At 36.8% G+C, this 27,443-nt stretch overlaps 1 pseudogene across 1 annotated transcript; it reads right to left on the bottom strand.

Moving 5' to 3' along the window:
- Nucleotides 1-9,698: 9,698 nt before the first annotated feature.
- LOC307104058 (tRNA (cytidine(32)/guanosine(34)-2'-O)-methyltransferase-like) lies at nt 9,699-25,179 on the bottom strand (annotated as a pseudogene). The gene is made up of 3 exons: nt 25,173-25,179; nt 14,159-14,211; nt 9,699-10,605 (listed from the first exon to the last, which is right to left on the bottom strand). The product of its transcript is annotated as a tRNA (cytidine(32)/guanosine(34)-2'-O)-methyltransferase-like (transcript).
- Nucleotides 25,180-27,443: the final 2,264 nt, after the last annotated feature.

Below are 27,443 nucleotides of genomic sequence, written 5' to 3'. Positions count from 1 at the left end.
TGAAGAAATTCAAAACTATTAAACCAGAGGTCTGTGTCCAAATCACTTAGACAATAAAAATTTCTCTACTGCTATAGAATATCACATTTTAATCATCATACTACTAGAGTTTTCTCTGTTTAATTCCAAATAAATTGCTTAAGAGATTATCAAATTGTTAGTACAACATATTAAGATTAAAAAATTGTTTTCAGAATACTTTTATGCCTATATTTGGATCTTTAAAAATAAAATAGCATTTCGCTTCTTGAAAGTTTGGAAATCATGGAATACAATGAAGAGAATAATGAAATAATTATCAGATGCTATTCTATAAAAATAAAAAGTATGAATTGTATGAGGAAAGTTTTCCTATTTAAGAAAAATGTTTACCATATCAGCCATTAAATGTTTAACTTAAAATTAATATGTAGAAAAATTATACAATATTTTTATAATCTCAAATATTTAAAATGAATGTAAAATTGAGCATGAAACCACATTAGATAAAGCAAGAAATGGTATAGCTAATTTTGAAGTAAATATACAATAGTCAAGTCAAACTTTAATTTCAGCATTAATGATCCTGGAGTACAAAAGGTTTAAGCAACTTGTTTTAATATCTGAGATACTAATACAAGAACCAGTATCCTGAAGTATTTCCTACATAATTTTTAATCACAATTATACTATACACTGACTGTAAACCCCCAGAAAAAATGAAAAATGGAGAATTATATCTAAAAACAACAATTTGTGTCAAATCAGTATAACTGATGTGTAGTCCAGATGGATTTCTGCATTTTGTGTTGCTTTGGAGTTTCAACACAGCATTCAGCATCAGGAAGTGACCCAAATGGGGGAAAATGGCTGTTCAGCAGATAGTCTATGTATGCCTTACAAGCATATTATTGGTGGGGTGTTTAATTCATAAAATGAAACAGGACCAGGAGTCAAATCACCCCATTTCACCACAATCTTCTTTCAAAGTAAATTATTTCATATACATTTTTTTTTCTTTTGGGAAATATCTCTTTGGAAAATATAACATGTTAGTAGAAAAGGAGGACCTCTATTTCCAAAAGGTTTTTCAGAAAAGATTGAATCTAGCAAAATTTCATCAAAACTTAACAAGTGGTGATTATACAAGTGACTCTGAAGGAAAACACACACACACACACCACGATTAGAGAAGCAGATGCAATTAGAATACATTTCCTCTGCATTTATAAATTCTCATTCTACTTTCCTCCATCTCCTACTCCTTGGCCATGTAAGGGAACTAGGTCAGAGTATGCCAGTTGGAATATTGAAGCCTTGTTCAAAGTACCTGGATGTCCAAGGCCACTCTGAGCGTAGGAATCTTAATAAGGGTGTCCAAGGACTATACAGGTGCAAGGATGCAGACACAGTGCAGGCTTCTATAAGCCAAAAGATTGATGTCACTGTCTTCTAGCAGAAGCCTCTTTCGTCTAAGTAGTACTGAGGCTGCTGAAGTGAGTGAGCGCAGATGCGGCTCCTATGAGGGGCTGTGGGTCTAGAGGCAGTCAGTGCACGGCTGCTCAGATAATGGCTGTGGGGACAGAGGCTACTGCCGTGTGGAAAAGATGTATTGTTAACTAGCTGGTGTGCGGCTACCTACTGTATGGGACTTTACTTTGGAGAACTGCTTTGTCTAACGGCTCCTTGTCAGCAATGGCTGCATGGCCACTGGCTTCTACAATAAAGATTCTCTTACATAACCATGACTTCTCATGGCCTCTCCATCTACCAGCTGGCATTCAAGAAGGTCCACCCTTGGCAGAGGGGCTCGGACCCAACAGCTGGCATAGTCGGCAGGATGAAGGACCTGTGCTTCCATCACTAAGCACAGTCAGCAGGGTTCAAAGGGAAGCTTGCTCTCACAATTGGCATTGCGAGCAGGATTTAGGAGTAAGTACTCCAAGAATTAGCCTGTGCTCCCACACTTAGACCTGTAGGCAAGATAGAGCAGTAAGTGCTCTGACCATTGGCGTAGTAGTTGGCAGGATTCGGAAGAATGTCTGTGTTCAAGGAGACACTTGCTCTCACACCATGTCAAAATTAAACTGTGTACTGTGAACACACTAACCTCCATTCCCTTCCTAATCTCTCTTTCTCTCTCTCTTATTAATTTTTAAACTTCTGGTCAGGTAAGTGTCTGTGTTATCAAAAGAAAGGTATAAGGTAAAAATGAAGGTAAAAATTAAACCTGCTGCTGTTACTCCTCCTCATTCCTTGGCTTCAGCTATATAATACAATAAGTGTACAGTACAATACAATACAATACTGTTGACCAATAAAATGAACCAATGCATAGGAAAAAGGAAAGAAGAACACAGTCCATGATAATTACTAGGAAAGGTAAGAATAATGAAGTGGAGAGAGAGTAAACTCCATCACATGGTTTTCTCTGACCCCTCCTACATACCACAGACTTAAAATGTGACTAATACTTGTCACTGCTCTCAGGCTGTACGATGATCATATGTCTTATCTAGTTAGATTTTTGAAAAACAATAAGCTGGCAGATGAAAACATCATATTAAAACAGCCTTACTAAGAGAAACATATGGGAGGCTGACTACCCTTAGTGGGTCAGTGGGTGCCCAGAGCTGAATGGAAGATAAGCATTTGAGTGAAGAGTTGGAACTGTAATATATTTTCCTGTTTAGAGTGATGTGCAGACAGATAGGGAAAGAGGAATAGTCACTTCTCATGATAGCCTCTTGCTTTGGACTGGTCTACAAAATTGTGTAGAAGTGTGGAAAGTATTTTTGAAGGAAGGATGGTGTGTTCCAATAGAATTAGATGGATCTATATTCTATTCTGTTGTTGCCAAAAGTTGATATGAGAAGAACTGAGGTACTCCAGAACATAGCATAATTATTTATTCCTATTGGTTGAATGGCCATTTACATGATTTCCACATTTTTTTTAAAGAAGCAGTGCTAAAATAAATTTATTCTGTGCAGTTTCATGGGCAGAAATGGTAAAACTTCTCTAAAATCTACACTTAAAACTATGGATTTTTGAGTATGAGCACCTATAAATTTTCCATAAAATATGAAATTATTTTTGAAATGATTGTAACAGTTTATACACCCATGACCAGTGTAAGAAAATTCTTTCTTCAAAATTTACTGATATATTTAATGTCTAACTTTTGCCATTCTGATTACTAGAGAATAGTGTGCTAAGTTTAATTTAAATTTATGCAAGTAATAATAAACTTTATCATCTTTTACATGTTTAGTCTCCTGTGGCTTATATATTCATTTTCTCTTTTCTTTAACAGTTTCATTTTCATGTTATTGTGGGAAAAGCTTAATATGAGATTTACCCCTTTTAAAGATTTTTAAGTGTATAATATGATACTGCTGACAATAAACATAATGTTGTGCAGCAAATTTCTAGAACTTACTAATGTTGCATAACTTAAACTTTATATACATAGTTTATCAACTCCCCTTTTCCTCTGCCCTCTGCCCCTGGCAGTCACTGCTCTGCTCTCTGCTTCTGTAAGTTTGGTAATTTTAGGCACCTGACATAAGTTGAATCATGCAGTATATATCCTTCTGTGGCTGGCTTACTTCACTCAGCATAATGTCTTCCAAGTTCATTCATGTTGTCACATATTGCAGGATTTCCTTCTTTTTTTTTAAAGTTCATCTTTATTGTTGAAAATATTACAGATATTCCCTTTGTCCCTACATTGAGCCCTTCTAGCCCGCCCTCGCCCCCTGCCCCTTCTTTAAACATTTATCTACAATTTACTTTTTCATTTTGGATATATAATTTGGTATTAATTTCTGGAGAAAAGTCTTTTTCTTGCTTTTGACTTACCTTTTTATCTTATTAGTAGTGTTTTGGGGATATGTAATATTTTTTTAACTTAATGATTGATTTAAGGTTGTCATCAGGCACATACCTTTTTAAAAATCACAGTGAAGACTTATAAAAGAGTGATTTCTGGTAGAAAGTATATTTTAAATTTATAGAACTGAGTAATGCAATAGCTAAAATTTAGAACTTAAAAATTGGGATAGGAGAAGATTAAGCAGAATTTGATTTAATTGCATTCAGACTAAAGCACAGAGAAAAAATAAAAACAGAAAGATACAGTGGAAAACATTATACAAATATTTTTGTAGTTTAAGAAAGAAAGAGAAAATGAGGTAGAAACAAATGTAAGAAATTAGAGTCATAATTTGTCAGTTTTAAAAAATATGAACTGAATAATTAAAAAAAAAAACACCTCTAGTCTGAGAACCAATGTAACAAAAAGGCAACCTTAATACAGCCAAAGAGAAGACATATTATCTCTAACTGTCTCATCTTGAACAATAAAACTCAAAAAATAAAAGGATGATAGTTTGAAAGTGCTTTCAATCTAGAATTCTATACCTTAAATCTAGTAAAATGTCAAAGATGAAATTAATAAATTCTTAGGAAATAAACAAAAGATAAAATACTATAAAGTATTTGTCCAGAGCAAGACTAAAGGAAATAAAAATGTTAAAAATGTTGTCTTTGATACGCATATATGCATAACCCATGGACACAGACAATAGGGTGGTGAAGGCCTGGGGGCGGGGGGGGGGATGGGGAGCAGAGGAGGGCTAAAAGGTCAATGGGGTAGAAGGGGGACATATGTAATATTTTCAACAATAAAGATTTAAAAAAGAAATGTTGTATTTATAGACAAAATATATCTTAAATGAAAGTATAAGTATGTAGGAAAAAAGAAGAGCAATAGAAAGTCTAAATGTCTGGGTTAAAAAATAGTGAATAAAAGCTAACTCTATAAAATAATAATTTAAATGTGTTTGGGGAGTCTAAAATATATATCAAATTAAAATGTACAACAACAATAACATATAGATTGATATGCTATTATAAAGACTTTAAGCTATTTGCATTTCTAGGAAGCAGTAAAACAATTTCCATTAACTCTGATATGTCAAATCAAGTTGTAATCTCTATGGTAAATAATAGAAAGTGAAGGTTTTAAAACAAACAATCCAATTGAAGAGAAAAATATACTTATTCAATTCATACAACTGAGACTATATAGAAATAGAACAAAAAAGAGTGATATATAACAACTGATAGCATGATAGATAAGCATAAATATATAAACAACAATAACAACTATAAATGCATTAAATATTTCACAAATAGAAAAATATTATGCTGGATATAAGCAGAAATACATATATATATTGCTCACTGAAAACATGCTTAAATACTAAAAAAAAAAAAAGTTGAAATATAAAGGGGTAAAAGGTCACAGGCAAACAAAAATTATTAAAAATATATTGCATAAGTATACTAATACCAGATAAATTAAACTTAAAGCTATGAAAAATTACTGAAATTGGTAAGTAGAATCTCTCATAATGTTAAATTCTCAGTTCATTATAAATAATTATAGAATTCTAAAATTATATATAACTACTGAAATCTCCTCTCAACATATAAAGCAATAATTAGTTAACAAAATTAAGAGAAGAAATAAGCAAATTTACCACCAAAATAGGAAATATTAACTCAGAATTGTCCAGCTGAAATGTGTATAATTTTATTAACCAGTGCCACCACAATAAATAAAATTAACTGCCAGAACTGGCATGCCAAGGACCTGCCGTGCATGTCATACCTCAAACCTTGGAATGTTAAAAATAGGGCAAAATAGCCTAAGCAATCTTGTTTCCCAAAGAGTTGTTTGCAAAGATAAAAAGATATCAGATATTGTGACTACCAAACACATGGCTGATGGACGGGAAATTAAAAGCATTGTTGAGAATTAACATCACTATGTTATGTTATCTGTTCCAATAAAAATACCTTCCTTTTCTTGATATAATTGTTCCCCTTGTTATAAATATCCATTGTCTTTGTCTCCTAACAGAAATATTACTTGGATTTCTGTCTGAATAATGATTCCTGAATAGCTATTCTTGGTCTCAATAAATGTTTTTGTCATGGCATAATTTTGTGCATAGAACATCTGATGAATCTGCATATACACAATGAAAGTTAATGAGTATGTAATATTGATACATAAAATGTTGAGTTTCTACATTGTACATTAAATAATTAGGAAATTGAATTCATAAAATATAATTTAAAATAGCAACAAAATACTGACGAAATTGTCCTATTAAAGATCAGAAGGAACTCTACACAAATATAAAATATTTTTCAAAATAGTGAGAAATACCTAAATTAGCAAAAGGATATAACATGTTAATGAAATAGAATGTTCAATATTCTGGATAGGTTGATTCTTCCAAAATTTATCTATAGATTCAGTGTTGTTACAGTCCAAATCTGGTTTTTACTGGAAAATAACAAGAGAATTCTAAATTTATATGGAAGAGAAAGAACCAAGTTGAGAGGACTTATTCAACCATATAGCAAGAAAATTGTTATCAAGCTACAATAATTAAGTATTGGCAGTAGAGACAAATAGACCATAGTACAGAAAATCTCCTATAATATCAAAGATTACTAGATTTGGGACCAATTTTGCAGAACCATAAGGTGGAAAATGGATGTTTCATTTTTTCCCCAAAGATTTGTGCTAGATCAAGGAAATATCTATTAAAAAACAAAATAATTTTAACCATTAACTCACAATATAGTTTAAAATTGATTCCAGGTAAATTGTATCTCTAAACTATGAAAAATACTTAATGCTCATAATTTATAAAGCTTTCCATAGGTATGCGGGATGAATGTCTTTATGATCTTAGGCAAAAATATTTTCTTTAACTTAAGAAGTACATTAACCACATTGAAAATAATCATTAATTTTACCATAAAATCAACAACTAGATCTATCAAAATTATTTCTAACTATGTAAATATGCAAATACATAATAATATATTGGCAACATATATACCTCTTTTTTTGTTTGTTTGTTTAAAGTATTACATATGTCTCCTTTTTCCCCCCCGATTGACTCCCTGCCCTGCCACTCGCACCCCCGAGGGCAAGCCCCCACCGCCCCAGTGTCTGTGTCCATTGGTCATGCTAATATGCATGCATACAAGTTCTTTGGTTGATCTCTAACCGCCTGTCCCCTGCCTTCTCTCTGAGGTTGGATGGTCTGTGCAGTGCTACCTTGTCTTTGGATCTGTTTTTTGTTCATCAGTTTATGTTGTTCATTATATTCGACAAATGAGTGAGATCATGTGACATTTATCTTTCTCCAACTGGCTTATTTTGCTTAGCATAATGCTCTCCAGCTCAATCCATGCTGTTGCAAATAGTAAAAGTTCCTTCTTTTTTATACCAGCATAGTATTCCATTGCATAGATGTACCACTGTTTTTTAATCCACTCATCTGCTGATGGGCACTTAGGCTGTTTCCAAATCTTAGCTATGGTAAATTGTGCTGCTATGAACATAGGGGTGAATATATCCTTTCTGATTGGTGTTTCTGGTTTCTTGGGATATATTCCTAGAAGTGGGATCACTAGGTCAAATGAGAGTTCCATTTTTAGTATTTTGAGGAAACTCCATACTGTTCTCCACAGTGGCTGCACAAGTCTGCATTCCCACCAGCAGTGCACCAGGGTTCCTTTTTCTTTGCATCCTCTCCAGCACTTGTCATTTGTTGATTTGTTGATGATAGCCATTCTGACAGGTGTGAGGTGGTACCTCATGATTGTTTTGATTTGTATCTCTCAGATGATTAGTGACTTTGAGAATGTTTTCATATGTCTCTTGGCCTTCTGTATGTCCACTTTCAAAAAGTGTCTATTTATGTCCTTTGCCCATTTTTTTATTGGATTGTTTATCTTCCTTCTGTTAATTTGTATGTGTTCCCTGTAAATTTTAGAGATTAAACCCTTATCTGAAATAGCATTGGCAAATATGTTCTCCCATGCAGTGGGCTTTCTTGTTGTTTTGTTGATGGTTTCTTTTGCTGTGCAGAAGCTTTTTTTTTTCTTTTTTTTTTTTTTTATGTAGTCTCATTTGTTTATTTTCTCCTTAGTTTCCATTTCCCTAGGAGCTGTATCAATAAAGATATTGCTATGACATATGTCTGATATTTTGCTGCCTATGGGAACTTCTAAGATTTTTATGGTTTCCCATCTTACATTTAAGTCCTTTAACCATTTTGAGTTTGTTTTTGTATATGGTGTAAGTTGGTGATCTAGCTTCATATTTTTTGCATGTGTCTGACCAGATTTCCCAGCACCATTTATTGAGGAGACTGTATTAACTCCATTGTATGCTCTTGCCTCCTTCTTCAAATATTAATTGAGCATAGTGATTTGGGTCGATTTCTGGGTTCTTTGTTCTGTTCCATTGGTCTATATATCTGTTCTTGTGCCAGTACCAGGTTCTTTTGAGAACAGTGGCTTTGTAATACAGCTTGACATCTGATATTATGATCCCTCCAACTTTGTTCTTATTTCTCAGGATTGCTGTGGCTATTCGGGGTCTTTTTTAATTCTAAATGAATTTTTGGAGAGTTTGTTCTAAGTCTGTGAAATATGCCATTGGTATTTTAATGGGGATTCCATTGAATCTATGAATTGCTTTGGGTAGTATGGACATTTTAATGATGTTGATTCTACCAATCCATGAACATGGTATGTTCTTCCATTTGTTTATGTTTTCCTCTATCTCTTTTTTCAGTGTCCTGTAGTTTTCTGAGTACAGGTCTTTTACCTCAGTTAAGTTTATTCTTAGGTATCCTAATTTTTTTTGGTGCAGTGGTAAATGGGATTATCTTTTCTAGTTTCTCTTTCTGTGAGTTCATTGTTGGTTTATAAAAAAGTCAATTTCTGGGTGTTAATTTTGGACCCTGCTATGTTGTCATATTCATTTATTAACTCTTCAAAAGAACTCCTACTAATCGATAAGAATAAAACAATCAAATAGAAAAAAGTGCAAGGTATTTAAACATGTGTTTCTGGATGCATAGATTATCATTGTGAAAATGTTAATGGTTATTCATATTTTTCAGCATATCACTTTTTAAGACAATAGCAATGATTCATTTACTTCTGGAAAAAGATAGTTTAAGTATACAAATGTTATAATATTTTATTTATGAATATAAGATTTCATAATGTCATTTTATTATTTTAAAATATTCATGTCTATATTCATTTTGGTGTACTTAATTTTTTTCTTTTTTTGTTGTATTATATGGTCTTTTTTATTAGTAACTCAAATAATAAGATATCCCATGATACCAATTAGTGATGACCGAGAGTACTATTTTCTGATTACTCCCACCCTTCCCCTAACAACCCTACTATAAAAATGAACTGATTTGATTTGGTTTCGTGGGAAAGTCACAGGCACTGCTTTTATGATCATGATTTACTATTAGAATTCATATTTGCAAATAAAGCTAAGTTTCAGTTATATTAGTGAAAACGAAGATGTAATATTTTCCTCCATCAAATTCAGGTATACCCCTGGGAAGATTCAGAGAGGAGGCAAGATCTCAGTCAAGAACCCCTGCTGTGGTTCAAACGAACATTCCATGATGTTTCTTTTCTTGCTGTGTTCATGGTGGTCATTGTAGGTTGCCACCTGAAGCTTGTATCCAGGACCCATGGACGAGATATTTGAAAAACAAGTTCATTCATGCAATGAACTAATGCAAGTTCTGGTTCTCCTGACAGCAAACAGCTTCCGAGTTGTCGCAGATTCACAGCTTAATGTGTTAAGGTGCACAATTCATGTCACTGTCTTCCACCTCAGAGGGTGTGGCTCTGTGGGGCAGCCAGGGGCTGCGGCAATGTGTCCACTGTGCTGATGGGACTGTCCTGGGGATGGATCTCCTTGGCCAGCTGCCCCCTCTTCTTCAATGTGCAGGCCTCCGCGTACCGAGGCGAGATGGGGGCTGGTGGGAGGAGTGTACTTGTGCTCTGAGCCGTCCTCCAGGTCCAATGGGTAACCGCGGTCCGAATCACAGAAGCTCAGGTCCCCACAGGTCACAAATGGCACAATGATGCGGGTGGGACCATCTAATTGGTTGAGCTCTGGATCAGCAGAGTGGTCCAGCAGAGGTTTCGCCAGGTCCGACAGGAAGCCTTCAGGGGTCATAACCCTGACAGGCAGCGAAGGCCTCGATGCTGGCTCTTGGTTTGGCACAGAGCGCGCTGGAGAAGAAGACACGCAGCTATAGATCAGCGTCCCATCCCGGCCTAGGAAGATCTTGGCTACAAAGCAGCCCCCTGGCTTCAAGACATGGGTAGCGATGTTCAGAGCGGCTAGGAGAAGCTGGGCCTTCGTATGCTCATCCACAGCACGGAGGTCCGTGACATCGGGAGCCCCATCGCACACCACCAGGTCCGCGGGGCAGCCCTCAAAGTGCTGGGTGATCTCCTCGGCAGCGGGCAGCTGGGTGATGGCCCCCTGTATCTGTAACACACCTGGAAGCAGAGCCGTAGCTGGAAGGTCCAAAGCCCCCACCTGGCCAGACCCCCTCGGACTCCCGATCTCCTGGCGCAGCACCTCGCTGCTCCTGTCACAGCTTGGAATTCCTCACTGCGTTGCAGCGGCTTGAAGGCACTGCGGGCGCACCAGCCAGTCTCCTTGGCCAGTCGGAAGTAAACATCTCGCTTGTCCTACCACGTCTGTCCCATTGCGCACGCTGTTTGCCCAGGGACCTTGGGTCTTCAGGCTCCTCGGGGTCAGCGGCCCAGACTACACAGCTGCAGGGACGAGGGCAAACGTCTCCCCCTCCTTCCTGGACAGTGCAGTCGTGACACCTCAGCTGTCTCGGTCTGGACCCACGTCCCCCTGCTCCATGCCCCAAGGCCCACGGTAGCTTTAGGAGTGGGGAGGAGCGGGCAATGGAGTCAGGGCCGCCAGCAGCCCCAGGCAAACCGGTGAGAAATCTCAGGGCTTCAGTTTCTGCCTGCTCTGAGTTGTTCCGAATGCCTATGGTGCAGCCTACATCGTGCAGCCTATGGCCTATTGCAGCGGGGCAAGCCTGTCTTTGTGGGATGCGGAGGCTCCCGCAAGGCCCGGACCCATCAGAACTTGATCAGTTCATCTAGAGATTTATCTAGCTTTAGGAACAACCAGGACCTGTATTTCACAAATTAGACATATAGTACCATTATTAATTGCACTACATTTTTAACAGATATATTTACCTATATTTTAAAATATATTAGTTATGTAATATTTCTAACTGCTTTCTAACAGTGAACAAGTTTACTATTGTATACTCTGCCTTCACCTCAATATTGTTTGATATTCCAAAGTAAAGATGTTCACTCTTTATAATTAATAGTTGGGTTTATTGATGTATGTAATATAGTGTGTGCTTGCCCTCTTTTTCTCCTCTATTAATTGATGACATTTTCCTGGGTTTACTTTTCTTTCTGAAAATTGTTAAATATTTATTAACATAATTGTGGAGAAAATTACTTTGTCTCTTTTTATTGGAAAATGTCTTCATTTTACTCAGTACTTTAAAAACAATTTGTCCCAGATGGTGTGTCTCAGTGATTGAGCCTCAACCTATGATCCAGGAGGTCACAGTTAAATTCCCAATCAGGACACAGGCTTGATCCCTAGTTGGGGATATGCAGTAGGCAGCCAATCAATAATTCTCTCTCATCATTGATGTTTCTATCTCTCTCTCCCTCTCACTTCCCTTATGAAGTCAATAAAAGTATATTTTAAAAATTTGCTCTATAAAATTCTGAGAGAAATGTTTTTTCATAATATTAAAAACAATATTCATCTTCTAATGTATACTATTTCTGATAAGGGATTGATTATTAGACAGATATGGTTTTATCTTTCATTTTTATTGGTGTGCTTAACAATTTTTTTTTTCACTTCACTTTTAATGTTTTATTTTTTAACTATTACAGGAACTTCACAAGTTCAGATGTTTGAGAGGATTCACAGGAACCCATAGAGCATACAAACCTAAGGTTTTTATTTAAAGGGAAAAGATAAGGTACAGCAAGAGAAAGTAAGTACAGGCAATTATTAGAGTTCTTAGGAACACCCAGATGCAAGCTTACTAGTGCCTTTATTCACACATGGACATATGTACTTCTCCTTCAGTTTGAATCACAAATTCTGTGCAGTGAATCTTAGCTCAAGGCAGAAGTTCCCAGTGGAGTCTTTAATGCCTCTTTGGTCAATCCAGGCTGCCTAACCGATTATGCTGGGTGAAAATCACCAGTAAAAATCTGGTCTTAGGGATTACCTGGGGAATTTCAAATCCTAAACAGCATGTCATGAACCTCACTGCCTTTACTGTGGCCAAGAGTCTAAGTCAGACATCTTGAGGTCCCTAAAGATAAAGAATCCCCAGTACAGCTGTAAAATAACTATCGCACACAACCATCATATTCACATCATATTCTGGATGTGAATTTATTTTTCTTTATCCAGCTCAGTTCTCAAAATATACGCCATCCTTCTTCTTAAACTTTGAGCTTTATATAACTAATTTCAATAGGCAGTATATAAACATATGACAAAAATAAATGCATATTGTATACCTACTCAGTTACATAAAAGCACAGATTGTTAGGTGGGCAGATATAGTACCCCTTTTGGTTGCTTTTGCCCCATATACCCTTTTTTAATTTATCTTTATTGTTGAAAGAGTTTCAGATATCCCTCTTTCCCCCCATTGACTCCCTCTACCCTGGTCTCACCCCACCCCCGGCCTTCACTGCACTATTGTCTGTGACCATGGGTTATGCATATATGCAAATAAGTTCTTTGGCTAAACTCTAACTCTTTTCATTTCTAAAATGTCCGCTACTTGTTTGTTAGACCTTTTAATTTTATCCCCAAATTCTCACATGCTCTGCTTTGTGTTTTTTATTCAGGTGTTTCAACCTGAATGTTTTCTAGCTCACTCATGCTCTTTCTCCTCTGTTCAATATGTTGAATTAATCTATTGAGTCTTTACTTTTAATTTTTGGGTTTGTATAATTTTTGTTTGATTTTTATCCCAATTTCCTGGTTAAATTACTTATTTTACCATCAATTTCCTTGAATATATCAATCACAATTATTTTATAACTTATGTGTATAAACACAAATAACTCCATCATTTCATTGTTCTTGTGTGTACATGTAGATCTTTTCATAATATTTTCTTGGGCCTCTTCCTAGTGAACTTGGTAATACGTTATTGGATGTCATATATTATGTAAGAAACATTACAATGCTCTGGATGATGCTATCTTCTTCTAGAGACGATTCACCCTTTGGTCTGAAAAACAGTGAGACAGATCAAAATAAGCAATCGGATGAGCTGACTTACTCAGGGGTACATTTTTAATAAGACCTTTTTCTGCCTTGGGTTTGCTTCTTCTGGGGTGTAACCCTTTAGGGGTATCCATCTTGGAATATGGATCATTTACTAAGACCCTTTTTCACTGATGAGTACTGAACTACAGTCTTTTATTGTTTTGTTTTATTTTTGTTTTCTCAGACCCACAAGACAGTTGAACCTTCTGTTTTGCTTTACAAAAATTGTCCTATTTAACTTCTTAGATTCTTGCCCTAGGAAGTTAAAGAATTTTTAAAAAATCCTTAAAGGGAACAAACATTGTGTAGTCATTGACTCCCAGAATGAACTCTTATTAATTGGGAACAGGTTTAGACTCCCCATCTAAACAAATAACAAATTAGACATATACATGAGAAAGTGGTTTTGAGACTTGAACAACAAGCAGTGAAGGACAGTGATACCTGAAAGAAAGGCAATAAATGAGTCCCACAACTGTTCTATCTTTCTACTTGCAGGGTTATCGAGCTGAGAAATGGGGGTGGGAGTTTGGTAGGACAAAGTAAAGAAAGACTAGTGAACTAAGTGAACTGAGACAGAGTTCATTGTTTTGAGGAAACTAGAATTCTCAAGGCAAAGTGCCAGGAGAGAGAAAGCTGTATGGAGAGAAGGTTACATTTGCCAGCAAGTTTTCCGCTAAATACTATTAACACATATGTGTGAAGAAACTATTGAGGCCAGGGAAAGAACTGCATAAAGGGAATAGCGGGAACAATTGCCACAGGACTGGAATGGTTTGTTTCCTCATCAACTAGAATAAATTTGTTGAGTACAGCTTTAACAAAGTAAGCTTACAGAATGAGCAGAGCGCATCTGAGTAAGAAGGAGGGAGTGCCCATTCTTACAGGCAGGTAATAGCGAGTTACAGGTGGGCAAGAAAAACCTGTTTGAGCAAAATCTGAGAGATAAAAGATATAGCAAGGCTTAGAAACATACTAGAAATGATACCAATTGACACCTTAAATGTCATTTCATCTAATATGATTAAATATATAATTCTTTCCCCTCAAAAATAATAGGAATCACGTAGCAAAGTGTAAGTAGTTCATATGCTTCTGAAATAGAAAAAAATGTTGAGGAACTGTCTTGTTCATCATTAATTGGACAAATAACTAACAGCCCTTCCTGGATTATAACAACTAATGATTTGCAAGAGATCAGGAGCTAAAATAATTCCTGTCAATCAGCAGTAGTGTGAAAGAAAATAAAGACAAATATCACATTACCACAAAGAGAGTGTGATGTGACATCACCTCTTATCATCAGGTTTCAAGGCATTCTTCATTAGATGACACACAGCAAGCTACTGCTACGTATAAAGGAGTTTAAAGAGAAATAAAATAAACTTGAAATAATCATCCATCAAAATTTGCAAGCAAATGATGAAAGTAAATGAAATGAATATCTCTTCCTTTATCTATTTCTTCCTCATTTTAAAAATCAAAAACCTTTATTTATCCTTTAATTCAAATATCACTTTTTCAGAGAGAGCTACCCTGACACCCTAATCTAAAATAAGTCTTAATCATAATTATCTTATCAGGACATTTCCTACACAATGGAAATAATTTCATTTGATATATCAGTGGGAAGGAATGAATGGAAAAAGGGAGACAGTCTATGAGAAGAGTGTAAAGTAAGTTTTTGTTGTTGTTGTTGTTGTTGTTTTTAATTAATATTTAATTTGCTTTTCTGAAAATAAAGTGCATTAGGTAATGGGGATAAATGAAAGAATAAAGAGTGATACCTTTTGAGTTTTACTTTTACCTAGTATTTTATTATGTAAGATATTTAAACAAGAGTTTTTGATTCATTATATATGAAGACCAAATAATTCTCCTTTTTAATACGAAATATATACCTTTTAAACATATTCTGGTAAGTTATTATAAAATTGATTTTTTACTTATAACATCCTGCATTCCCTGAAGTCCTGATGCCCTCTCAGCTCGTTGCTATGCAAAGTGTCCTTCACAGAACAATGGCATAAGCATCATGTGGGCACATTTGCAGAAAATCAGTTCCTACTTAATCACTGAATCAGAAACACAAGATCTCATAATTCACCTTTTAAAAGTGTCACTTTACTGAATAGTGACAATTAGACATCCTGGGTTTAGGTTTTGTGTCCTGCACTACTACAGCTCCCCTTTTTTATCCAGTTAATTTCCTTGAATAAAAGAGGCGTTTGGCTACAGTATATCTGAGAAGCATTTCAGAGCAAACAAACTGCAATGATGTCATGGAAAAGCTCTTAGAATCCTATATAATAAAGATGTAATATGCAAATGGTCATTACGCCATGAAGCATAACAACCGACCACATAAGGACCGGATCATGGATCAGCAGGAGGGTGGGGCAGCAAGCTACAAGCGGGCGGCCGAGAGCTACAGGAGGGGCCAGGGAAGCAAGCTATTAGGGGGAACAGGAAGGGTGGAAGGAGCTACAGGAGTGCGGGGCAGCGGGCGGAGAGCTACTGGAGGGCAGCAGCAAGCTACTGGCGAGCTACTGGCACAGGGATTCGTGTGCAGGGCTACTAGTTGTTTCATATCCAGGGATGGAGAACCCCAATGTGATATTTTTCTTCTCATGGTAACTGATGGCATTAACATACTTTGATCAATATTACTAAGTGATTATTATATGAGCCAGTGTTTATTGAGCACTTGCTATTTGGCAGACACTGTTTTTAGTGTTACACAGTACATAGATTATTACATTTAAACCTAAAACCAACCCTATGAGGTAGATACTATTATTAGCCTCATTTTCAAGATGAGGAAACAGAAAGAGTGCAGCTACCTGCCCAAAGTCATATAGCTACTAAATGACAGAGCCGAGATTTGCAAATAGTCTTTTAGCCCTTAAACTACGAGCTGTCACTCATGTACTGTCACATGCATGAGTGAGAGGCTGTATGTCTGCCTTAAAGAAGAACACTGTAATATCTACACAAACCTCGCTTTTGAAATTATAATTGCTTGCTCTTTTGCCAAATAGGTCTCTGCATAACTAAGGTGTTTGAGAGGGAAGGCAAAAGTTTTTCAATTAGTGAACGCAGTCATGGTTTACTACAAAAAACTGAGCCAAGCATGAATTTAGATCAGTGATTTTTTAACCTTTTTTTCATCTCATGGCACACATAAACTAATTACTAAAATTTTATGGCACACAGAAAAATATATTTTTGCTGATCTGACAAAAAACAAGTTATAATTTTGATTAATTCGCACTGGACAGCTATTGTTGTATTGGCTGTTGTCATTTCTTTATTTGACAATCTAAGGGAAAAGAGGTCAGTGCTCCTGACTAAATAGTGAGGTACTGCATGTTTTAAAAATCCCTGCAGCACACTGGTTGAAAATCGCTGCTTTAGAGGAAGCCTCCAAGGACTGACTACATAAAGTTGCCAGATAAACTACAGGGCTTCAAGTTAAACTTGGGATAATAAATTTTTATGACAAGTACATATACGTATTAATTGCTGCTTATTTAAAACTGAAATTATTGGGTATATTGTATTTTTATTTACTAAATCTGGCAATCCTAAATACTGTGATAAGAAGCGGCAATGACATTTAGTAGCACATTAGCTACACCCATTTCAAAAGCTCATATTCATTCTTTTCCATTGTGCTAAAATAAGAGGCTTTATTGAGATTCTGTCACTGCCCTCTCATTCCTGGCTTGCTACTGCTTTTAAAAGATATAGAGGGCATAAATGATGATAGAAGGAGACTTGACTGGGGTTGGTGAACACATTATACAGCGTACAGGTGATGTGTTGTGGGATTGTGTACCTGAAAGCTGTATATTTTGTTAAACAGTGTCACCCAATACATTCAATAAAAAGGAAAACAAATTAAGTAGGAAAAAACAAAGAAATTGTCAATTGGCTCTTATTTTGAAATTGAATTAGCCACACTCTTCTGTAAGAAAATTATCAGTTTATGATTTTTGAGAATCATTCTTGCCTACAATAAGATGATAAATCCTCATTCTGCAAATTATTTGTAATTTCAAAGGCAGCCTGATGGTGAGTTGGGGGAAATAAATCTCAGAACCTTTCAATATCATTTTGCAAATATCCCTTTAAAGTTCCTCAGACTTCATCACTAATTCACCCTAACAACTTGCCACATCCTTTTTATCAGTAAGCCAGATTGATTAATGTTTCTAAGTGCTTTCAACTGAGACATAATATTGAAATGTTCAGTACAAAAATATCTTCTGAATAATAGTGTATCAATGCATTTCTTTTAAAATACGTAATATCCGGTTGTTACATATTTTATAGTGTGCTGGGAATTCACTTAAAAAGCACAAAGGACTCATTGAAAATATATTGTTCCCCTTAATAGAAGTGCTCCATTACATGTGCACAGTGGAACAAAGTCTAAACAAGCAAATATCAACTAGCATGCACCATCTTTCTGTGGCATCGCAGCAAAAGGCAGAGAACAATTACACACAGCAGCTGGCCGTGGGCAGCAGCACTGTAGCATTACAAGCAAGCTACCAAATAAAATCAGGGATCTTTTTTCCATGAAATTGGGGGCAAGAGGCTATGCTTTGCTTGGTTGTGGCTGTTTTATTTCTGTATCTATTTACTCATTTGCTTTGCATTTGTTGTGTGCTGCAGCCAGAAGTTTGCTCCAGTAAATGAGAGGTGGAACTTGATGCTCTCTAAGGTTGTTCTCTAAGGGGAAATTCGTTATGCTAGTTTGGGTACCTGAACTTAGTTAATAAGAAATGGGAAATAAAGAGCCACAATCCTGATTAAATAAAAAAAAATTATTTGTATAAGTAAATCATTCATGATGTACAAAGACATAGGGGACTAAGGAAATATGTCACTGTTTCAGAGAACTTGCTCCCCTTCATGTTACTCAGGGCAGCTGTATGGAGATGGCTGAAATCTTCGCTAGGCTGTCTTCTGATTGTACAGTGCACTTACAGTTAACTCTTAAGATTTATTTTGTCATTGGAAACCAATGTATACATTCTCTAATACTATCTTTTTTTTTTTTTACAGACACAGAAAATCTTGGTGTTGTAGAAGAAATGTACTTATCCTATTTATTTGTCAAATGTACTTTCCTATTTACTTGTCATATGGTTGAATTCAATGAAATAAAACATTACATAGGAAGCCTTTGAGTAACACAGAACTGTGGTTAAAAACCCACATTTTCATCCCTCCAATACAAACTTGGCCATCACGCATCATAGACACGTACACTCCCCCCACACACTCCATCCACATTCAAACAAAGACTCCATAACAAACTCTTTTGTTACTTAATTGGAAAACTAGAATACATAGCATTTTAATCACCTGTATCTGTAAGCAATAAAAAATATAAATTAGACTATGGTCACTATCTTTGTAATTTCCTTTTTAAAAAATTTATTTTGATAACCACTCTCTTGCTTTCATCCAGCCTTTTTTTTCTGTGCTAGCATATGGAGATTTACTAAGTAAAAATATTTCTAATGTGAATTAATATCCTATGCCCTAAAAACAACTATTCCTCTCCCAAAAAAGTCACCCTCTCCACCAGTTTCTATTGGCTCCATGAGAAAGGATTTGAAATATATCTTTTAAAAAACCTATTTACTTCCTTAAATATTTTGCTTTGATTTATATAAATTCCAATCAATAAAAGAGAATGAGTTTAGCACAAATCACCTACATATGCAATTTCAAAAATCTCAAAAACTACTTCAATTTGGACAAAAAAATAAACAGATTTTAAAGTGCAACATCATATATTCAGTTCAAGATGCAAATACTTCCCAAGTTAAATTAAACATCTCTGTATATAAAAGCCTAAGTGACCGACAGAACGACTGGAACCACCAGTCAACCAGTTGCTATGACATGTGCAGACTCTCAATGCAGGACTTGCGCCCTGGTAGTCAGTGCACTCCCACAGCCAACCTCCCGCAGCTGGCCAACCTCTCACAGTCCCCCCCCATCCCTTCCCCCTGGCCAGCAGACCCCGATTGGTCCGGCCCCGATCAGGACTGGGCAAAACGGCCCCAATAGGCCCTGATCACAGGCCAGGCCCAGGGACCCCACCCATGCACAAATTCATGCACCGGGTCTCTAGTTTTATATAAACACAATGATATAATCTTGTTCCAAGTCCTTTGTCAATGATCAATGCTTGTATAAATAGGACAATGTTTTCACTAATTTGTTAATAATACATTTCACATGAGCATCTTCTCTGAGCTAGACCATGTGCTCACACATCACACTAGAGGAATCAATACATATAAAACCTTAATATGCAAATAGACCGAACAGCAAAACAACTGAACAACCAGTCGCTATGACGTGTGCTGACCACAGGGGGTGCGCAAGGGACATGGGGGCTTTGGCAGCAGGTGGCAGAGCTTGGGACATGGCGGGCATCAGCCATGGCAGGATGGTGGAGTAGGTGAGTGGGGGCACCAGAACAAGGCGGGGTGCTGGTTGCTGTCATTGGGGCCAGCCTCTGGTAGTTACTGAAAATTCTTTGCTCCCACGTGCCACAGTCCTTCTGGGTGTTTGCACCTGCTGCTGGTGACAGCCCCGTTCACACCCACTGCTGGTGCCCGGCTCTGGCCCCAATTGCTCAGCTCTGTCAGTGGGTACAAGCAGTGGAGGTTGGCCCTGATCACCCCTCAGGGCTTCTCCACTTCCCCCTGCTCCTGAGGGACAATTGGGGCCAGCAACCATCTCTCACACCTGCTGCCAGTGACGGCCCAGCTTGCAACTGCTGCTGGCATCAGAGCCACTGCTCATACCCACTGCTGGAGACGACTCCACTAACACCCACAGCTGGCGCCGGAGCCGCTACCACTCACACCCACTGCCAGTAACTGGTGCCAGTCACGATTGCCCCTGAGGGCTACTCCACATCCCCCTGCTCCTGAGGGGCAATCGGGGCAGCAGCAGATGCTTGCACCCACTGCTGGCGCCGACCCTAATCGCTCATGCTGTCAGCAGGTGCAAGCAGGGCTGGTGTTATCAGCATGTGGGAGCTGCAGTGGCAGGAGCTGGGCTGCTGGTAGATGGGACCAGGGGCCACAGTTGGAGGGGCCAGGAGAGGGTGCAGAGGATGGGCCAAGACCTGCCCCTGTGCCCACCGCAGCTTTGTGGCCCACAGTTCCTTTCAAGGTGCAAAAATTCGTGCACTGGGCCCCTAGTAGAAAGTAAAACTCAAGATTTAAGTAGGAAAAAGGCACTATGTAAGTGGTATAGAAGATCACGTTTTGTTTTCTTCTGGATAGATAAGTTTAAAATTCCTTTAGTGAGTATATAGATTATGTGGACTGACACTAGAAAGGAGTGAGAATATTACAATTTAGAATTAGAGCTAAAAAATTATGATCAATATGAGGAACAAAAAATCCTACAGCCCTGACAGGGTGGTTCAGTTGGTTGGAGCATCATTCCATACACCAAAATGTTGTGGGTTTGATTCCTAGCCAGGGCACATACCTCGGTTGCTGGTTCAGTCCCTGGTCCATCACATACAGAAAGCAACAGATCAATGTTTCTCTCTTACATGGATGTTTCTCTCTCACACTCTATTCTTTCCTATCCCCTGTCTCTAAAACCAATAAGCATATCCTCAGGTGAGGATTTAAAAATGTGAAATATAGCAGGCAGCAGAAGCAGCTGTTCAGGTATACAATGGCATAAATTTATTCATTCCTTAAATAAATTAAGTGAGACTATTAGTATATGACACAGAACACTTCTCATATTTTGACAATTCAAATTATCCCATACCTCCATAGTTAAAATTTAACAAAAAATAGCCAACAGAAACTTGGGATTGTGACCTAGAATGCTTTTCTCAGATGTCAAAATAATTCAATAATAAAAATTGAAGAATGCCAGCTATAATAATAAAAGCATAATATGAAAATTGACTAAATAGACGAACAGTGAAATGACCATCCAGACGACCATGCTATGACACCCACTGGTGCCAAGCCAGTCAAGGCGGGTGTAATGCGATTGGTCAGGGGCCTGATCATCACCCCATGATCGCCCCGTAGAGGGAGGCCCAGGCTACCTGGCAGCGGCACTGTGGTGGGTAGCCTGGGTCTCCCTCAGTGGGGGCAATTCATTGCAGAGCCCCGGCAGGGTGAGCAGGGCTTATCTCTTTGGGGTGATCGATCACAGAGCCCCGTGATCAATCACCCTGCAGAAGGAGGCCCAGGCTACCTAGTCTTGGCACTGCGGTGGGTGGGCGGGGCCTCCCTCTGCAGGGCGATTGATTGCAGGGCTCCTGTACTGTGAGAGGGCACAGGCCAGGCTGAGGGACCCACCCCGAGTGCACAGATTTCGTGCACTGGGCCTCTAGTGTTTTATAAATGAATACTTATTAGAAGGAAGCATTGCATGCATTGAATTTTAAACAATCATTTTTAATAAAAATATGACTTGATCTAATTTTTGAACCTAATTTTGGTAAATTCCATTTCTGTCTCAATTATGAATAATTTACTTTAATGATTTCATAGAAAAATTAGTATTCAAAGTGAATTATGAAATTATACCACTCTTGAATTTCTTATCTTCATTAAATGGAGACCAGAAAATTTTTCATAAATATATAATAATTTTAAAAGTTTTAAACTAAAATTCTTACCATTAAAAACTATTCATAAATATTGCTAGGATGAAGATTTGCAATAAAAATGCGTCAACTGTGAAAAGCCATTAACACCATTTTTGTTAAAGTGTTGGAAGACTTTATATAATGGTCATTAAGACTTTGAACTACAGGAAAAACATCACTCGTTAGTAAGTCATTAAAGTTATTCTCTAAAGTTTTTTATTGTTGACTCTGTTACAGGTGTTACCCATCTCCCTCCCCGCCCCCCTTTGCTTACCTCTAACCTGCACTCAACCCCCCCGCCCCCCAACCCCTAGGGCTTCACCACATTGCCTGTCTCCATTGTCTCCATGGGTTATGCATATATACATATATATCCTTTGGTTGATCTCTTTTCATCCTCTCTACCTCTCCACTTTTCTCTCCTCTGAGATCTGCACAATTTATCCATGCCTCTGGTCCTTTTTTTTTTTTTTTTTTTGTCAGTTTATTTTTATCTTAAGTGAGATCATGTGTTATTTGTCTTTCTCTGATTGGCTTATTTCACTTCACACAATAATTTCCAGGTCCAGCCATGCTGTTACAAAGGTAAGATCTCTTTCTTTGATACAGCCTCATAGCATTCCACTGTGTAAATGTTCCACAGCTTTTTTTATCCACTCATCAGCTGATGGACACTTGGGCTGTTTCTAGATCTAGACTGTTGTAAATAATGCTTTGGTGCACATTGGGGTGAATATATTCTTTCTGATTGGTGTTTTGGGATTCTTAGGATATATACCCAGAAGTGGAATTTCTGGTCAAAGGGCAGTTCCACTTTTAATTTTTGAGGAAACAGCATACTGTTTTCCATAATGGCTGCAATGTATTGCATTCTCACTAACAGTGCACTAGGGTTCCCATTTCTCCACATCCTCTCCAGCACTTGTTTGTTGATTTATTAATAGTTGCCATTCTGACTGATGTAAGGTGATACCTCGTTGTAGTTTGTATTTGCTTCTCTCTGATGATTAGTAACCTTGAGCATTTTTTCATATGTGTATTGGCCATCTATATGTCCATTTTGAAGAAGTATCTATTCAGGTCCTTTGCCCATTTTTTATAGGATTGTTTGTCTTCCTGGTGTTGAGTTGTATAAGTTCTTTATATAATTGGAGATTAACCCCTTATCTGGTGAATCATTATCAAATTTGTTCTCCCATATAGTGGGTTCCCTTTTTGTTTTGTTGATGGCTTCTTTTGCTGTGCAGAGCTGTTTAGTTCGATAGAGTCCCGTTTATGTTTTTCCTGTGTGTCCCTTTCCCTCAGAGACATATTGGCAAAAATATGTCTGAGTGATGCCTGTTATTTTACTGCCTATGTTTTCTTATAGGATTTTTATGGTTTTGTGAATTACATTTAAGTATTTTATCCTTTTTGAGTTTAGTCTTGTGTATGGTGTACTTTTGTGGTCTAGTTGCAATTATTTGCAGGTTGCTGTCCAATTTTCCCAACACCGTTTATGGAAGAGACGGTCTTTAATCCATTGTATGCTTTTGCCTCCTCTGTCAAATATTAATTGACCATTAAGACATGGGTTGATTTCTGGGCTTTCTGTTCTGTTCCATTGATCTACATGCCTGTTCTTGTGTCAGTACCAAGTAGTTTTTATTACTATGGCCTTGTAAAATAGTTTGCTCTCAGGTTGTGTGATTCCTCCAACTTTGTTCTTCTTTCTCAAGATCCCTGTTACTATTAGGGGTCTTTTGTGGTTCCATATAAATTTTTGGAATAACTTTCCTAGTTCTGTGAAATACAGCATTGATATCTTGATAGGAATTGTTTTGAATCTGTAGATTGCTTTGGGAAGTATAGATGTTTTAATGATGTTAAGTCTTCCTATCCATGAACACAGTATATGCTTCCACTTATTTATATCTGCTTTAATTTCATACCCTAAAGATTCCATCAGAAAACTAATAGAACTGATAAATTAATTCAGCGAAGTAGAAGGATACAAATAAATATTCAGAAATCAGTTACATTTTATATAGCAATACAATAAGCCCTTGATATAACAGACTAATTTGGGTGAGGGGGGTATCTGTTAAAACTGAAATTCCGTTATATAGTAAAGTATGTTTTCCAAATTTGTATGTTTAAAAATTGACAAATTAGTTAGTTTACCTATTTTTACTTATGTAGACATGTTTGTGCAATTAAGATTAAGTATGTACTGATATTTGCCAATTAGATTTAGTATTATGAAGACCACTGTCAAGAGGTAAAGAGAGGGTAAAATGAAAAATTGAAGAAAGTAAGGAGAAAATAGTGATTTTGTGGATTATTGCTTTGACTGACAATAGGGAGATAGGCAGAAGTTGAGGAGGATGTGAGTGTTAAGAGAAATTTCTGGTTTGTTATTTGTCCACTGGTTCTTCAAAATCAGAGACAGTCTTTTCATGTAGATAGATAGAAAAGGTAAAATAGATTTTAAAAAGATTAAAAATTATTGGTGTTATGTGTCATGTCTTGATGTCCTCAAATAAGTGACAAAAATAATGGAGTCTATGCACACAGAGAGGATTGGACTTTCCTAGGAGCACAGGCAGGATTGTGCATGATACCTGAAAAGATGGCAACTGATGCTGTGAGAAGTGCGGGTAGGCATGTAATTTGACTCAAGTTTAACAATTAAAAAAATTAAAAACTGAAGCTGCAAATAACTTCATATTGAATTGGAGATTGGGCTATTACACCAAAATGCTATAGGAAAATGGTTCATGGTTTTTTAAATATGTCTGTGTGCGTGGATGTGTGTTTGTTTATTTTTGTCCCTCTCCTGGCTCCCAGCTTCCTCTTAATATTGTTAGTAGCATATTCTGACACATCCCTAAAAAATTATTCTATACCAGGCATAATAGACTAAGTCTGGGAAGGCATTCTACGACACAAATATCTTTCCTGAGAGTTTGCTAAGCACATGACATTTCCAAAAGAGAAGCATTTTCTTTTTAATAAGTAAAATGTATTCCTTACGATTTAAAGAAAGAAAAGTTAGATGGAATAAGACATGATAGGTAAAACCTAATTTATTGAATAGAAGGGACCAAGATAAGAATACATTGATGGTAATATTACATTTTAAATACTGCACATTGAGAGGACAATGATTGTGTTGGGAGCATTTGTTAGTACAGTATTAGAGAATTAAAAAGGTAAAAAAAATATTGTTTTATGTTGAACTTTGCTTACCTGACATCTCGTATGTGATTGCATTCGAAGGCATTTTAATAATTTGTTTATTTCAGCATGATGCCTACACTAACCATCACATGCTTCAAAGAGACCTTTCTTTTGAATTTCCAAACCACAAATTTCCTGTCTCTAGGGTTTGAAAAAATAGTTCTGATGTTTTAAATTCTCAGACTATTATGAGACATGTATTACAAATTTTCATCCTTTTGAAGGAACATCTAAGAATAATTCACCTTCCCTCCTGCATGATAATTACTGAGATTGCTAAGCATCATAATCATGCTTACTTCGAAGGAGAGAATGAGTAGTAATTGGGATCTCGGGTGAAGGGGAGAATCTATGTCTTGATTTTGATTTGTAGCTGATGAAGTGAATAAAAAAACCTGAGAAGCTGGATTTTTAAACAAGAGTTTATTTAGAACAGAACTGACAAGGTCAACCCTTATAAATGTGTGATAGAATGGGAAACTTAATAATATAAATAACTTTCCTACCTCTTATCTTAAATATATCATTTTTCATATAATATACATTATTTGAGTTACACTGTTAGATTGCCTGCTTGGAGAAGAGATAAACATCAGTGGCTTTAAAGAAATTTTAGAGTTAAGAATTTTGAAAAGCAGAGCTCTGATTTATCACTTTTCTTGGTGTTCACAGTCTTGTCCCAGTTACCAGTAATCATGTCAGTACTTGCAAAATCAACCTCTTTCTTTCTTACAGCCCCTCTCCCGGATTATGCGGTATGACCTGGAAATATGATGCTGCTCAATGCTCCGTGGGCCCAGGGGTAATTTAGCCTCTTTACATTGTGCCCGTCCTTCTGACTACAATTTCTCTTCCAAACATTTAACAACGGTCTGTTTTAATTTACTGACTCAATATTTGAGCAAAACCAGAGTCCTTCCAAAAGATTGACAGGATGAAAAACACGGCCACCCTCTGTAATTCCTTCCTTTTTGTCTCCCAAGAGTTAGCTGATTTTATTACATATCCAACCATTTCACACAATTCTTCATGAATAGTTTCCCAAATCTTAATGTGAAACTCATATCTAAAAGCAGTGATAAAGCTTCCCACATTGCCTCCTCAGAGAAGACCCCCAGACCAGATTGGACTTGCTCACTTCAGCAGTTGTGGCACTGAGCTCACTGTTGCCCTGCTAATCCAACAGTGTTGTTCACTCATCCCTGACTTTGCATTTGTTCTTCCTTCTGGAAAGCAATTTAACTTTTCTCTCCTACAACTACATTAGAAATATATATATATATATATATATGCTTCTTAAGATCCATTATACATAGCATTACAGGTTAAGCAAGTTCTGACTTTTTCTGGCAGTTTTAGTTCATCTCTTCTCTGTGTTCTATCCGTACTCTGTGAAGATGGTTACTCTGCTGCATGGTACTGCTGCTTGCTTCTCTGACTCCCTCACTGGACAGTTCATATCTGGAGGAGATAATGTTTTACCTTATTCATCTTTGTATTCATTATGCCCTGTGATTAGCTCATTGGAAGTGCTCAGTGTAAGTGTATGAATGAATGAATTCATATTCTTATCTACATACTCTCATCTCTCAGTTTATAGAGAAGGAAAATGAAGTATTTGAAGATAAGTGAAAAAGGTGAGTTCATGTTCTAATTGGGATAAACCAAGGTTTACAAACCCCTAATTGAGTGGCCATCCCGTCATACTATTCTATTATAAATATCACTCCCATTTCATCAAGCAAGTGCTGGCTTTATATTTATAGTATTTTACTAGATACTCAGCCACAATGAACCAGATATTAATACCCCACATAGCAGATGAAGACCCTGAGGCTTGGAGAAGTGGAGTCACTTACATGAAATCACTCCCTAGTTAGTAGAAAACATATAACTTTAAACATGGGCTTTTTGATGTGAAATCTGCCCCTTAGTCACTGTTTTATATTGCCTTTCCAATAGTGAATGTATCTCTTTTAATTATCTTTTGTATGGTTTTTTGGGGTGTTTTTTTTGCATAATAAGGTATGTCATACTTTCTGTTTTTTCTCTACTCACAAATAACATCACTATCATGGTAACAAAGGAAACTGAAAACTTTTTATTTATTTATTTATTGTTTGTTTGTTTGATTGATTATTTATTTATTTATTACAATAGAATTTATTTTACCAACCGCATGATAGTCATTATTTGTACTTCCTGGAAGTATCATGATTTTCATATGGTACATTTGCTGAAAATGGAAATGTAGCTTTCTTTCTTTAAAATAATCTGTCA

Source organism: Cnephaeus nilssonii (genome assembly GCF_951640355.1).
Source record: "Cnephaeus nilssonii genome assembly, chromosome: 8".
NCBI classification, from domain to species: Eukaryota; Metazoa; Chordata; class Mammalia; order Chiroptera; family Vespertilionidae; genus Cnephaeus; species Cnephaeus nilssonii.
Note: the sequence above shows the minus strand (reverse complement) of the source record. Positions and strands in the feature narration are given on the sequence as shown.